Raw genomic sequence first — 13,783 nt, 5'->3', positions numbered from 1 at the left:
AAATGGTGAGACCAAAGATCAATGGTGAATCAATGCAACAGCTATACACACAAGAAAATATTTTGGAAATTAACTGTAAAACTGGGCGGGGGTTCTGGGAGGGAAGGAAAGTGGGAGAAAAATGAGGGAGGAGGTAAAAAGTACAACAAGAAATGTGCTATTACTATACATATGTAACTGTAAGCCCTCTGTACATCACCTTGACAATAAAATTAAATAAAAATTACACCAAAATGCATGTAATAAAAGCAATCATAGCCAGTAGGATTATATTAAGCTAAAAGGTTTCCACATGGTATCAGAAACAATAAATAAAATAGAAAACAGGCTATGAGAATGGGAGGCAATCTTTGAAAACCATGAATTATATATATATTTCAAACAGTGAAATGGCAAAACAGTCAAATAACTGAAAAATAACCTGGATAGAATTATTTTTTAAATAAGGCATATAATTGGACAACACATGTATGAAAAGATTAGTACCATCATTATTCTTCTTGGAAAAAATAACTAACACAACAGTGGGATGGGTTCACACCTATGAAGATGACCTTGATGAGAAATATGAAAGTAACAGGGTGAAGATGAGAAAAGAAAAAACACACCTTTATGTGCTTGTAAGTTATGTATGTAGCTACAACCATTATGGAAAACCATATGGTGATTTCTACAAAAGTTAAAAAAAAAGAAGTATTTATGATTCAGAACAACAATTGGGTATATACTCTAAGGAATTAAAACTGGTCTATTATATAGATCACTGCACTTCCATATTCAATGCAACATTATTTCTAAGAGATAATCTATAAATTCCATCTGTTTCTAGTAATGACAAATGGGGAACATGTATATGTGTACATATATATACACACATACATGTATATATGCACATATATTTTTATGTATATATATACACATATTAATGTACTCATACATACGTATCTATATACATACATGTACGTATACATATGCACACATATACATATATACAAATATTTGTATATACATGGATACATATATTTGCACATGAATATACTATTTTACTATATATGTGTGTATATACATTAAATACGATTATATATGAACAAAGAAAATTCTAACAGACAACATGAATGATTCAGAGGACATTTTCTGCTAAGTGAAATAAGACAAACACAAAAAGACAAATGTCCTAAATCTCTATTATATGTGACATCTATAAAAGTCAAACTCATCTTCTTCTTCTCGGGGAAAACACCAAATGACAGATGACGCTGGTGCAGCAGGAGGGTCGGGAGGCCCTGGGGGCCCAGGCCTGGGAGGCCATGGCAGCTTCCCAGGAGGCTTCGGTAGCAGCATTCCGGGTCGAGGTCGCGGCTGTGGCCGCTGGGCTCGGGAGGCAAGGCCGAAGACAAGGAATGGATCCTTGTCACCAAAGTAGGCCAGCTGGTTAAGGACATGAAGATCAAGTCTTTGGAGGAAATCTATCTTTTCTCCCTGCCCATCAAGGAGTCCGAGATTATTGACTTTTTCCTGGGTGCGTCCCTCAAGGATGAGGTGTTGAAGATCATGCCTGTGCAGAAGCAGACCAGAGCTGGCCAACACACCAGATTCAAGGCATTTGTAGCCATTGGCGACTACAAAGGCCATGTGGGTTTGGGTGTTAAGTGCTCCAAGGAGGTTGCCACTGCCATCGGAGGAGCCATCATCTTGGCAAAGCTCTCCATTGTCCCTGTGTGGAGAGGCTACTTGGGGGAACAAGATTGGCAAGCCTCACATCATACCGTGCAAGGTGACAGGCCGCTGTGGATCTGTGCTGGTGCGCCTCATCCCTGCCCGCTTCCAGTTCCCAATAAGCTGTTGATGATGGCTGGTGTTGATGACTGCTACACCTCAGCCAGGAGCTGTACTGCTACTTTGGGCAACTTTGCAAAGGCCACTTTTGATGCCATCTCCAAGACCTACAGTTACCTGACCCCTGATCTCTGGAAAGAGACCGTGTTCACCAAATCTCCTTATCAGGAATTCACTGAACATCTTGTGAAAACCTACACCAGAGTCTCTGTGTAGAGGACCCAGGCTCCAGCTGTGGTTACAACATAGGATTTTTATACAAGAACAATAAAGTAAATCAAGCCTGTTAAAAAAAAAAACAAGGTCAAACTCATAACCTACCAAGGGCTAAGAGAAAGGAGAAATGCAAAGATACCATTCAAAGGGTGGAAATCTTCATGGTGACTATCTCTAATAATAATGGAAACTTGGAATTTTCAGAGAATATCAATTTTAAGTATTCTCATCAAACAATCATATTCATGGGGTGGGGATAACTTGACTTTTTAGCGTATGTATGTATCAAAAGTTACTTTGAGTACCTTAAACAGATATAACTTCATTAGCCAACAGTAGTTCAATAATATGGAGAAACACATGTTTAAATCAACCGTCCTCCAATAGTTTGTGGTATACAAGGTTTGATGGATATAAGAAGAACCTCAGTGATTTATACAACATTGTTAATTTGGTTCAACTATACTCTCAAAGCTCACTTATTTCCATAGTTACTTAAACAAAGACTAAATTACTGGCTCCCTGAATTATATTTAATTTCTTTGATCATGATGTGATATACAATATAATATATTTCACATTTGCTACACATTCAGTCTACTGAAGGAACTCTTCCCTGGTTATGACAAAGAGATGACCAAAAGATAATGACAATTTCTGGTGTAAGTGTAAACCTCGTGGTTTAGACAAGGAGTCTCACACTCTAGTTGGGAGTAATTAATGCTTAATTGAGGAAAAGAAAACACCATTCAGGAGAGGAAAGAAGAAAGCTTTTTCTGTGCATGAAGGATAGGGCCCTATGGACAGGGGTGTGTGAAGAGCAGTGGTTACCTCACAGCAAGGGATTAGAAAGCTGGCCACAGGGCACTGCAAGGCCAGGAGCAGAAGCTAAGTTCTTCACCTCACTCTCTGTGTGTCCTCACCTTCCAGGACTCCCCACTAGTGAGGACAACAAAGGCCATCCTTCAGAGCAGAGATCCTGGGAGATGAGTTTTGAGAGCAATGGTACAGGGCAAAAGAAGATTTTCAACAAAGAAGGAAGACCAAGCTACTCAACACAGAAATACTGTGAGTTCTCAATGTAAGTATAACTAAACATGTGCTTAGAAAACAAATTATTATGCACTGGAGAGAGGAAAGGAAACTTGTCAGAGGAGAGGGCCTAGCATTGGTGGGAGATGAATCACAGAGCAACAATTGCCAGGTGTAGACAGAAGGGACACTAACATTATAGTTTTCTCACATTGAAAAAAACATTTTGATGGGTACACACAGTTGGGCTCATCTCAATGTTAATTACAAAAAGGTTGTGTATGTTTATGTGTGCTTTACATTATGAATTCAGTTTAAAAGGAAGAATTTCAGAATGTTTGCCTCAGCTTTTGTCCAATCACCAGTATAAAAACTATAACAACAATACAAACAACAGTCAAAATGATAACATAAATAGAGATAATTAAAATCATCTTATTTCCTTTTATTTTTATAACTTTTTTAGCTTATGTCTTAGAGATAAACAGAAAAAATAAATTAAATATAAGACATGGGATCTGCTTAAAGAAGTTGCAATTTGTTATTGCATTTTCATTAATTATCTCAAAATAATAGATGTATCTAGTTTAAAACATGAAATGACAACAGGCACAGAGGCATATGTTTATAATTCTAGCACTTTGAATATGAGGCAGGATACTTGTGAGAAAGGTATCTTAATAAAAGCAAAAGAAATTCAACCCACAAAAATCAGCAGCTTTTCTCTACACCACCAATGTACAAGCAGAAAAGGAAATTATGGAAATAATACCACTTGCAATAGCTAAAAAAAAGAATAAATTACCCAGGGATTAACCTAAATAAAGATGTGAATGACCTATTTAATGAGAACTATAAAAATCTCAAAAGGGAAATCAAAGAGGATACCAGGAAATGGAAAGACCTCCCATGCTCATGGGTAAGCAGAATCAATATAGTGAAAATGGCCACATTGCCCAAAATGTTATACAAACTCAATGCAATCCCCATCAAGATCCCAGCTACATTATTCACTGAAATAGAGAACCCATAAATTCATATGGAACAGCAAAAGACCTAGAATAGCCAAAGCAATTCTAGGCAAAAGAAACAGAGCAGGAGGAATCACAATACCAGACTTCAAGCTCTATTATAGAGCCATCATAACAAAAACAGCCTGGTATTAGCATAAAAACAGACCTGAAGACCAACGGAATAGAATAGAAGACCCAAAAATAAAGCCGCATTCTTACAGTCAGCTGATATTCCACCAAGGAGCTAAAGACATACAGTGGAAAAAACAGCCTCTTCAACTACTGGTGCTGGGAAAACTGGGCAGCCACATGTAGAAAACTCAAAGTGGACCCTAGCTTATCACTATGCACCAAGATCAACTCAAAATGGACTAAGAACCTCACCATCAGACCTGAAACCCTGAAACTACTGAAGGACAGAGTAGGAAAGAAGCTAGAACTTATAGGCACAGGTAGGAACTTCCTTAACAGAGTCCCAGGGGCACAACAAAAAGGGAAGTTCTCAGCAAATGGGACTACTACAAAATAAAAAAGTTTCTGCACAGCTAAAGACATAGCCACTAAACTAGAAAGACAGCCAACCATATAGGAAAGGATCTTCACCAGCACAGCAACAGACAAATGCCTAATATCCAGCATCTAAAGAGAAGTCAAAAAACTAACCTCCTTCAAACCCAGAAAACCAATTATTAAATTGGCAAAGGAGCTAAAGAGAGACTTCACAGGAGAAGAGATAAAAATGGCAAAGAAACATATGAGGAAATGTTCAACATCCCTGGCAATAAAGGAAATGCAAATAAAAACAGCCCTAAGATATCACCTCACTCTAGTTAGAATAGCCTATACTCTGAACTCAGGCAACAACAAATGCTGGAGGAGGTGCTGGGAAAGAGGAACCCTTCTCCACTATTGGTGGGAGTCCAAATTAGTACAACCACTTTGGAGAACAGTATGGAGGTTCCTCAAAAAGCTCAGCATAGACATACCCTATGACCCAGCCATTCAACACCTTGGTATCTATCTTGAACAACAGGTCTCAGGATATCATAAAGACATCTGCACATCCATGTTAATCACTGCACAATTCACAATAGCCATAATAGGGAAAGAATCCAGATGCCCCACTACGGATGAATGGATTAAAAAAATGTGGTACCTATACACAATGGAATACTACATAGCGATTAGAAATGATAAAATATTGGTATTCACAGGGAAATGGTCAGAACTTGAACAAGTAATGTTGAGTGAGACAAGCCTAGAATGCAGAGAACAAAGGGGCGTGGTCTCCTAGATATGTGACTGTTAGGGAGGGGGTGGGGACAGTAGAGACCAGGTCTGCAAAACAACAAACTTCTTTTCAAATGGTATTTCCACAGGTATGGGTCAGTGACTTTACATTATGTATCTAAAACCAAACAACTACTAAACATAATAAGGTCTATACCTATCAGAAGATCACAAAAGCTCAACAGCTATGTACACATGATCATATAAGACAAGGATAAACAAAAAGAACTCCAAGAGAAGGACACAGGAGGATTCTATTGTTGACATTACCTTTAAAGTTCTAGGTGAATTTCCTTTGGTGTACCCTACATGGTTACTGTATGTTTTTGGTACACTGGATATTGTATATATGCCTACCTGATCTATAGAAGGGAAAGAAAAATGAGGGTGTAAGATATCACAAGAAATGTACTCATTGCCTTATTATGTAACTGTACCCCGTTTGCACAACTTCTTGTCAATAAAATTTTATTTAAAAAAAGCAAATGATTGAATATATGAACAAATGAATCAAACATGTAAACCAGCATTAAAAAACAAGCAATAAAGACAAAATTAATAGCAAATAACAAATTGCTGGCCAAACTTTCCTATCATGTACTGCCTCATGTTGAAGAGTATACTATCCACTTTCTACTGCATTTTTCATATTCATTGCCATATGTTTATGCTACAAAGACACTATATCATTTATTTTCAATATGGCATTTATATGCATGGAAATTACACAAAATGGATCATATTGTGTAGGCTGCTTTAGTTTTGATTGTTACCTTCTTTTTATTTATTTGGTGTTTGCATCTATCTTTCTTTTTCCTCTATAAAGAATAACTTTCCATTGATATTCTCCCCTTTTCCAGACAAACACAATACCCTCTGGTCTCATTAACTTCTTCTACTATCAAGGAGAATGCTACAGCCCAAGCTAAGAGTAAATGTTTATACTTTATTTTCTTCTTTCCAGTCATGAAGCTTAATAATTCCACACATACGTACACAGACACTTGTGTGTACAGATTTATATACATTGAATATTTTGGACATGTTTAGAATTTTTTAGCTAAGATATGTAATTTAATTTTGTACTGCCACTGTAGGCAGTTGCAGTATTTCAAACTGAAGAGAGGTTGTTTATATTTTTCATCTTACAGGCAGTCCAAGCTTGTGTTTAGGTCTTGAAGTACTTCAAGTACCAGCTTTCATTCAAACAATCTCACAATTTAGGTAATAAATAAAATGCTCACTGAAGTAATGGACCCATAGGAAATTTCTCCTAACCCATTTACTCCTGAAAAATATCAGAGGGAAAAAGGAGAACAGAAGGAATGGTACATCTTTATTATTTTCCAAGTGTATATTAATTGTACAAAATAATGGATTTCATTGTGACATTTTCATGCTGGAAACCAGGTCTTCAGGGACTTCTACAAATACTAAAATATGTCTTTTATTAAAAAGTTTAATATTCTAAAGAAAAGGGCAAAATTTAAAATCTAAGCCTACTGGAATATAAGTGGATAATATTAAATATGAGTTCAGCCAACAGGAATTTAAAGAGCTAACTTAAATATGGAGTAAAATCCCAGCTGGGATTCTGAAATAGCAAAATACCTTAGACAAAAACAGAAAAATGAAACGTGAAAACTACTTGGGCCAGGGTGGCTCATGCCTGTAATCCTAGCTACTCAAGAGGCTGAGATCTGAGGATTGCAGTTCAAAGCCAGCCCAGGCAGGAAAGTCCATGAAACTCTTATCTCCAATTAACCACCAGAAAACTGACAGTGACACTTTGGTTCAAGTAGTAGAGCACTAGCCTTAAGCTGAAGAGCTCAGGAAAAAGGCCCAGGCAGAGTTCAAACTCCCTGACTAAACAAAACAAAACAAAACAAACAAACAAACAAAAAACAATATAGTTTTTAGTTAATCATGATTTTGGCCATATGAGAAACAAGCAAGTTCATAATTTTTAAAAATCGATAACACTAAAATAAATAACTTATTCTAAAACATTAACCAGTTAAAGAACTCTAATAGTGCATTTTTCCCCAGTATTATCTATAGCATTAAACTTTGGTAATTATGTTTAATTTTTAAAGATTTAGAACAACATAATTTAAACTTATAATGTATTATCTAAAATCTGGAAAACCTAGTGGACAATCATTTCAACACTGCCTTTCTAGAACAAAATCAAATGACACATGATAACAAGTAGGCAAACCTTGTAATTCATGAATACATTCTTTAGAGAATGCCAACATCATAGCTTTGCAGACCAATACTTCAAATTAAAATCACTTTAGAAAGTAAATCTACACGTAAGACCCCATCTTTAATATTTAAAAAGCTAAATGTTAGGGAATTTTTCTGTATGTTCCTTCCTATTATAGCTAGTCCATTAGAAAACCTTATTACAAGGTGGTGAAAATTTGTTCAACCAAGTAAGCATTTGAGTAAAAACTACAAGAGGACTACATTTCACCAGTGAGATACTAATGTTATTTCTATGCTTGAGGAGGCAGGGTTTTTTGTTTTTTTTTTATTTTGTGTTTTTTTTTTTTTTTTTTTTTTTTTGCCAGTCCTGGGTCTGGAACTCAGGGCCTGAGCATTGTCCCTGGCTTCTTTTTGCTCAAGGCTATCAATGAGCCACAGCAGTACTTCTGGCCATTTTCTATATTTGTGGTGCTGAGGAATCGAACACAGGGCTTCATGTATAAGAGGCAAGCATTTTTGCCACTAGGCTATATTCCCAGTCCCTGATAAGGCAGTTCTAAGATCCACAAGAAACAAAGTATCTCATCTGAACACAGCCTCCTTCTGGGTTTTACATCATTGGTTATGTTACTATTGTTGATTTGCACTGGTACATGAGCTTGAAGTTAGGGCCTCTTGTGCTTACTCATGCTCATGATGCTCTACCACTTGATCTCCATTTCCAGTTTGATATTTTGCTGGTTTATAGGAGTTGGAGTCTCAAGACTATCATCATAGGCTGACTTCAAATGGTGATCCTCAGATCACAGCCTCCTGAGTAGCTAGGATTACTGCCATGAGCCACCAGTGTCTGGCCCATACTGTATAATTGTTCACCACTTGTCAATGTATAGGTTTATACATATAAACATGTGCATTTATTTGATTTTTTTTTCATTTCAGTGTAACCATTGACTAATGAGGTTTAGATGTCTAGCAACCCCAGAGAAAAATCAATAGCAGAAATCTATTCTTACATGTTAAGTCAGAATAAACTGTTAAATAAATACTGCCTATTTTCTACCAATTGATTATTTGGTATCAGTCATTACTTTAAGTATTTTATACAAAAGACTTGTTTCATATTTAAACACCACCATGAAATAATGACAACTATAAACCCTACTTTAGAGAGAAGGGAATTTTCAAGGAGGACACTGTGATGAATGGCACTGGTGAACAGTAGCCATTTGTGGAGTACAGTGAGGGCCAGAATACAGGATGGAGTAGATGCAGCCCTCAAGCCATTGAAATGCTTATATAGATTATAGTTGTATCTGAGCTTATATTAGGAGCAGATTTTTGACAAATTCCTTCCAATGTTTGGCTTTTGTCATTGCTAGTTATTGTGTTGCTGTTTCAATTGGTATATTTTACATTATAACTAAATGAGCACTACATTGCAAATGCATACACAAGATATTTTGCATTACCTGAGTAATTGATAAAGTACGCTGAAAAGACTATATTCTGTCAGATGACTGAAGGAAACTGATCTTGGCTTTATGTGAACAATAATATTGCCACAGAAGTCCCAGTTAATCAAACTATTTAGATTTATCCTCCAGCAGTATATTATACTAGAGTGTATTCTTACACATACTTTTTGCTCCTCTTCTACTTATTCTTCTCTCATTTCTCCCATCTTAGTTTGACTTAGTTTGACAACCAAACATCATAGACTGGGTTGCTTAAAGAACGTGCATTGATTTCTCACTGTTTTCAGGGACGGGATATCTTAAATAGAGGTGCTGTAGATCTATTCCCTGATGACTTTTCTTCTTCTGACGTAGACAGTTGCTTTCTTGGAGTTCCTTAATGTGTCTGAAAGAGCCTTGTTTCTCCTTATTCTTACAAAGGCACTAGTCATGGCATGAGGGACCTATATTCTTGACCTTCTAGGACCTTAATTTCCTTTTAGAGTCCCCACCCCAATTAGTTTGACACTGGAAATTAGGATAATAGCACATGAAATTTCAAAGGAATGCCTTCAGTCCATAGCAGCCTGTTCACTCTTCTTGCGAGGATTGTTTTCCCTCACAAATGGTTGTGATTTTGTGATTGCTACATTTTAAAGGAGACTCCTGTCATGTACCTTACTCCAATTTTAATATACCAAAATAAGTTGTTTTGCAATCAATTTTTAAGCAGTTGACTTTGGGAATTGTGCAAAAGTTTCTATATCATAAGTATTAACATACTCATTTAGGCTTGAACAGGCTCAAGAATGTTGAAAATTTCAGTACAAAAAATCTTGCCAGAATATATTGTCTAGAACACGTTTGAAAACTATGACCAAGAAAAGCAAACATTTCTTCTTTTCATTAGCCTTATAATACAGAGTAAACCAGTTATTTAAATAACTAATGCATGTAATTGATTTTTTTTGTAGGAACTCTTCAAGATTTTGGGATTTTCTCACTATACTAAGTAAGACATCAATAAAGCAATACAAAGAATTATCAGTCTGGTAGCCAATATCTTTATAAAAATTGACTTTAACATAGCAGATGATTTTAAATTTATACAAAATTATCATAATCAAATTACTGCTTACTTTTCAGTCATATGTGTTGGACATAAATATTGGGAAAATTCCTAAAAGAATATAACTTTAATGCTTATATTTAGAATGTTTATATATATTTGCTGCTAGCTGATGGCTTGCAGCTTTAACACTAGCTACTCATGGGGTTGAGATCTGAGGATAGTGTTTCAAAGCCAGCTAAGGAAAAGAGAGTGTTGTCTTTCAAAAAAGATCAAAAGTGGAGCTGTTATCAAATGGTAGAGAGCTAGCCTTGAGCAAAAACACTCAAGAGCAGGCCTTGAGTTCAAGCCATGAGACTAACAAGAAAAGAAAATAAAGAAAGAGTGTGAGAGGGAAGGAGGGAGGAAGGAAGGGAGGAAAGGTGGGAGGGTAAAAGATACAAAAGGGAAGAAAAGAAGGAAGGAAGAAAGGGAGGGTGGAGGGAAGTAAGGAAGGAGGGAAAGAAAGAAGGTAGGGAAGATTAAACTGAGGATTTTGTGATGAGATTATTTTAAACTATTCACATATCTTTTGTGAGAAGACAGGAGAGAAATAAGAACTGCATTTAATGTTATAGTCACATGTTGGAGTGGCTACTAAGTCATGAAATGCATGGTTCTTGGAAAAATATGAAAAGTGTGTCTCTGAAAGTTGTCAGAGGAATGTAACTGATTTTAAATTTCTCTTCTCTAGTGCTATAAGATAATTTTAGGTTGTCTTAGACAACAAAGTTGTGGTATTTTTGTCATTGCAGCATGGCAAAGCTAAAATAACTTATTTTTTCCTGTCTATTCTTTCTGATTACCAGTACCTAACCAAAATGTAATATTTCTATTATTAAACAGAGTATCAATATTTGATAGTACTTTTTAAAAGATGTAAATTTGTTGATTCCATAATAAAATATTATCACAGGTCATGTGAACTTCTATCATCAGTACAAAGGGGTCTAACACATTTTTTTTCAAAGGAGGAAAAAAAGTATTTTATTTAACAATATAGCTTCTGAATTTGCCTTTGATTTATGAGAACCAGGAAGATAAATAAATACTGTATACGATGTAAATCTTAGCAAATTTAAAAAACTCTTGTGACAAAGAGTACTCTGTTTCGTGTTAATTCTCATTTTCAGCAGAGAGTAGTAATTGGGGGCAAGTCTGTTGTCCACGCAGAAAACAAGGCCTGCAAGTGGCCTAGCAGGTCACTTATGAGCGCTGCTTTTATCATGTTTCCGAATGATGTCCATCAGGTTGGCGCCTGTGACCAGATCGCTCTGTGCCTGTCTGTCTTTCTGCTGCTCCTTCCTCTTCTGCTCATGAAGGTAGGGGGAGTTGAGGAGCTGAGGGAGGAGAGCGGATCCTGTGGGCTTCCCCCTTTTCGCGAGGTCCCAGAAGAGTCTTTGGGAGTTGTTATTGATGAAAGCAATCGCCGTTCCACTTTGGCCCAGCCGTCCGACTCTTCCCACCTGGTGCACATACTCGTCCATGCTGGAAGGCATGTCAAAGTTCACCACCAGCCTCACGCTGACCAGGTCAAGGCCTGGTCCCAGAACCCCCGTGCTCACCACCACCTCGTAGTCTCCCCCCCACCCCCACACCGCCACCGCGCGTGCGACCCCCTCTAACACATTTTTGAAAATTGTTAAATAGCACTTTGTAGAATATACTCTACAGTTTATCTACCTTATGTTTCTTTAAAAATCAAATAAAATTTGTATAATAAAACTTAAATGTAAAACAATATGATAATTTAACTTTGAAAATATCATAAATTAAACTGATCACTGGTATCATTTAATATTTGTATGATAAATATTTCCACTTTTTCATAAATTTTGATATTATATCTTTTTTATATAACACATGTCACTGGAGAATAATATACATTAGTTTTTCACAACTTCATAATTATTGATTTCCTTTAGTGGTAGTTTCTCCTTTATATTCTCCATATATATTAGGTTTGTGTTCATATGTACTTTAGTGACTTTTCATTCTCTAATTTATACACAAGCAGGTTATTTCTTAATAATATGAAGAGAAAATGCATATATTTTACCTTTCCTTTTTTCATTTTATTACCCCTAATAGTAATTGTTTTTTTTTTTTTTCCTTTTGGATGGATTCCTTCTGTTATTTCTTTGTACACTGTCTTTAGGACTTGAGGCCACTAAATTCATATTTCAGGTATCATTGCAGATAAAGACAGAAGACAAAATAGACCCTTTCCTCAATCAACAATCACTCACTGATCTTTGAGCCAACACATACACAATGAATATCCATATGTATCCGGTGCCTTTGATCACACAGCTCTTCTGTTAGACATAGCAAAAAGTGTTAGGCCTTGCTAGGATACATGGTGGCCATGAATTATGTTGAATTTATATGACTAAGTAAAATACAGGAAATGGTGTTACATAGTTATGAAGTTTCTCCTGGGTTCCAATCACCTAGATGAGACAGTTAAAATGCATTTACTTTTTTCTCTTTCCTTATTGCTTCAAGATCTTGGATTTTATGTCAGTCTATTTTAAGTCTACACTAACAAATCTGGCTCTTTTTAAAGAAATAATATTTTACCAAGCATCATTTGCCAATTTCCAAATCATAATAAGAATACTGATTTAGGCTCAATTAAGTAAATTGAAATGTTCATTACCACCCTTTCACAACACAGTCTTCATTTTTCGTGATGCGGTAGTCCTGAGTTACTGCCATTTGTTAATTGCTTTTTCTCTGATAACACAATAAACATGGGTTTATAATATATACTCTGAATCTATGTATGTCTAAAAATGTCATTTCTTTCTCTGATGGATGAACGGTAACTTGAATTTATCTCCTTTGTCTCAGTAGATAATATTTCATTGACTACTGAATTTTAATATTATAAATTTAAAAGATATTAGTCAGGTTAACTTTCCAATGAAAGTTATTTGCCTTTATAGAAGCTTATAAGATTTTATATTTACCATTGGAATTAAAAAAATTTCACCAGGCTATATTTAAGTAACTGCCCTTTGTTATTAATCCTCTCTGAGACTCAGAGAGCCTTGTCAATCTCAAGCACACATCTTTCTTCAAATAAAGAAAACTTTCTTTATTTGTTTAAATATTACCTCTCCTCTATCATTTCTTGTACTTTCTTTTCAAGATCTCTTTTTATACGCACAAAATTGCTCCTACTTCTGCTTTCAATACCTCATATTTTCAGTAATATTTACTTCATTTATAGTGCTTATACATGTTTTGCAGTTCAATTGTAGAAACTTTGTAGATCTGTGTGGTCAACTTAGGTTCACTTATTTCTAAATTCTATTTATTTGTTTGTCTGTTTTCTAATTAATGATTTTTAACTTGAAAATTTGTCTTTCTTGTTTTTGCTTCATCTGTCATTCGATGGCCTTGAACAACCTCAACAGAATCCTATTACTTTGTTTATTTGCTTCTTCTGACATTGTCACTAATTCTGTCCTTTCTTATTTTCATTCTTTAATTTTCTGGTATGCTTGGTTCATTCAGTCTTTCAATCCCTGTGATATCACAAGAAGATACAATGCCTGCTGGCTTAGTAATCATTACCTAACTCAGAAATGGGTAAAAACCTCCGAGGG

At 35.7% G+C, this 13,783-nt stretch overlaps 1 pseudogene; it reads left to right on the top strand.

Annotated features, from left to right (window-relative positions):
* Positions 1-1,243: 1,243 nt before the first annotated feature.
* LOC125351045 lies at positions 1,244-1,846 on the top strand (annotated as a pseudogene).
* The last annotated feature ends 11,937 nt before the right edge of the window (positions 1,847-13,783 follow it).

The sequence above is a fragment of the Perognathus longimembris genome, chromosome 5 (assembly GCF_023159225.1).
Source record: "Perognathus longimembris pacificus isolate PPM17 chromosome 5, ASM2315922v1, whole genome shotgun sequence".
NCBI lineage: Eukaryota > Metazoa > Chordata > Mammalia > Rodentia > Heteromyidae > Perognathus > Perognathus longimembris.
The sequence above is the reverse complement of the archived record's forward strand: the minus strand, read 5'-3'. Positions and strand labels throughout refer to the sequence as shown.